The following is a 1,888-nucleotide window of genomic DNA, read 5'->3' as shown; positions in this document are numbered from 1 at the left end:
ATTCCATGTTCTGAGGTCCCTCCCAGCTCTAACATTCGCTTTTCTAAACTCCCACATTCCACCATTCTCTGTTCTAAGGTCTTTCCCATCTCTGGTATTCTCTGTTCTAAGCAGTTCTCTGGTCATATCCTCTCTCACATCACAGAACTACCCAGCATCCTTCCTGTTCCAAAACCTTCTCTCTTCCCCTTCCTCAGCTTCCTTCTCCCACCCACCCTTATTTTCCTCCCAGCTTCCTCCCCACAACCTCCTTTATCCTTAAACCTTTCCTGCATCCAAGGAGAGGTGAAGTCTTAGGGGTGGAAAGGGAGCTAGCAGGGGAGAAAGGATGGTGAGGGTAACACTTGATACTAACTGGAGATGCTGAAGACAGACTTGAGCTGAAGAGGACCTAGGAACTCAGGTCCAGGGAAATCTCAGCAGGGGATGAGCAGTAATCTGAGCTGGACCAAATAAATTCTCTCCTCCTCCCCTGCCAAAAGGCTTAGAAATCAGCTGAGGGGGGCGGAGTCAAGATGGTGGAGTAGAAGCAGGACCTCTGAGTGGCAGCTTCCACCTTCCCCAATCCATGTAAAAAGGGGACTCTGAACAAACTTTAGAGCTGAAGAACCCACAAAATGACACAGAGAAGCTAACCTCCTGCTGAGGACAGCCCGGCAGGAATTGGCCAGCTCAGCGCTCTGGGAGCCGAGCCCAGGCCCGTGAGCTGGAGGCTTTAGCCCCAGGGCAGGCCTGACCAGCTGGCTGGAGGGACTCCAGATCAGCAGTAGCTGTGGTGATCCAGAATTATCAACACATAGATGCAAAGGACAAAGTGAGAGGTCAGTGCAGTCTGGACTTTGGGACCCAGTAAGTGGGAGTGCATGGCTTTTGCCCCCAGAGCAAGAAGCCACTGAGACGCCCAGCACAGCCAGCCAGCACATGGCAGCTTCAGCTTCTGGCCTGCAGAGTGTAGGGGGACCAAGCAACCAGTCTGAGGGGTAATCGCTCTTGCTTTAACCTGCTTGGATCTGGATTGCAGTCTAGGGTGGAGGTCCTGGGGTATGTGTCCAGCTTGCCAGAGAGTGTGGAGGCCTCAGAGAAGGCACCCATCTAATACCTCCAGCAGCTGAGAAAACCCCTGCTTTTGGGACAAAAGCTCCCCTGTCTGGTGGCAGAGTCCTACTGTGGCAAAAAGCCCAGGGGTCAAGTGACTGAGGGGCAATATGACCAGGCAAAGGAAACAAAGCAGATGGAAGATTCCAACATTAGCCTCCTATTTTAGAGACAAAAAGGAGCAAAGCATGGAACAGGAGGAAGACAGTGAAGTCAGAACTCCTGCACCAAAAGCTTCAAAGGAAAACATGAGCTGGTTACAGGACATAGAGGACTTTAAGAAGCAGATAAGTGAAGTGGAGGAAAAATTGGGAAGAAAAATGAGAACAATGCAAGAAAATTACAAAATAAGAGTCAACAGCCTGACTGAGGAAAATAACACCTTAAAAAATAGACTAACTTAAATGGCAAAAGATGCTCAAAAAGGCAATGAGGAGAAGAATGCCTTAAAAAGCCGAATTTGCCACATGGAAAAAGAATCTCAAAAGCTCACTGAGGAGAATCATTGCTTCAGAATTAGATTGGAGCAAATGGAAGCTAATGACTTTATGAGAAATCAAGATGCTGTTAAACAGATCCAAACAAATGAAAGAATAGAAGGCAATGTGAAATATCTCATGGGAAAAACCACTGACCTGGAAAATAGATCCAGGAGAGATAATTTAAAAATTATTGGACCGCCTGAAAGCCATGATCAAAGTAAGAACCTAGAAATCATCCTCCAGGAAGTTCTCAAAGAAAACTGCCCTGATGTATTAGAATCAGAGGGCAAAATAGAGGTTGAAAGAATCCA

Source organism: Petaurus breviceps, unplaced genomic scaffold (assembly GCF_028583685.1).
Source record: "Petaurus breviceps papuanus isolate PSGF00001 unplaced genomic scaffold, PetGlider_PUasm1.0 90881, whole genome shotgun sequence".
Lineage (NCBI taxonomy): Eukaryota > Metazoa > Chordata > Mammalia > Diprotodontia > Petauridae > Petaurus > Petaurus breviceps.
The sequence above is the reverse complement of the archived record's forward strand: the minus strand, read 5'-3'. Positions refer to the sequence as shown.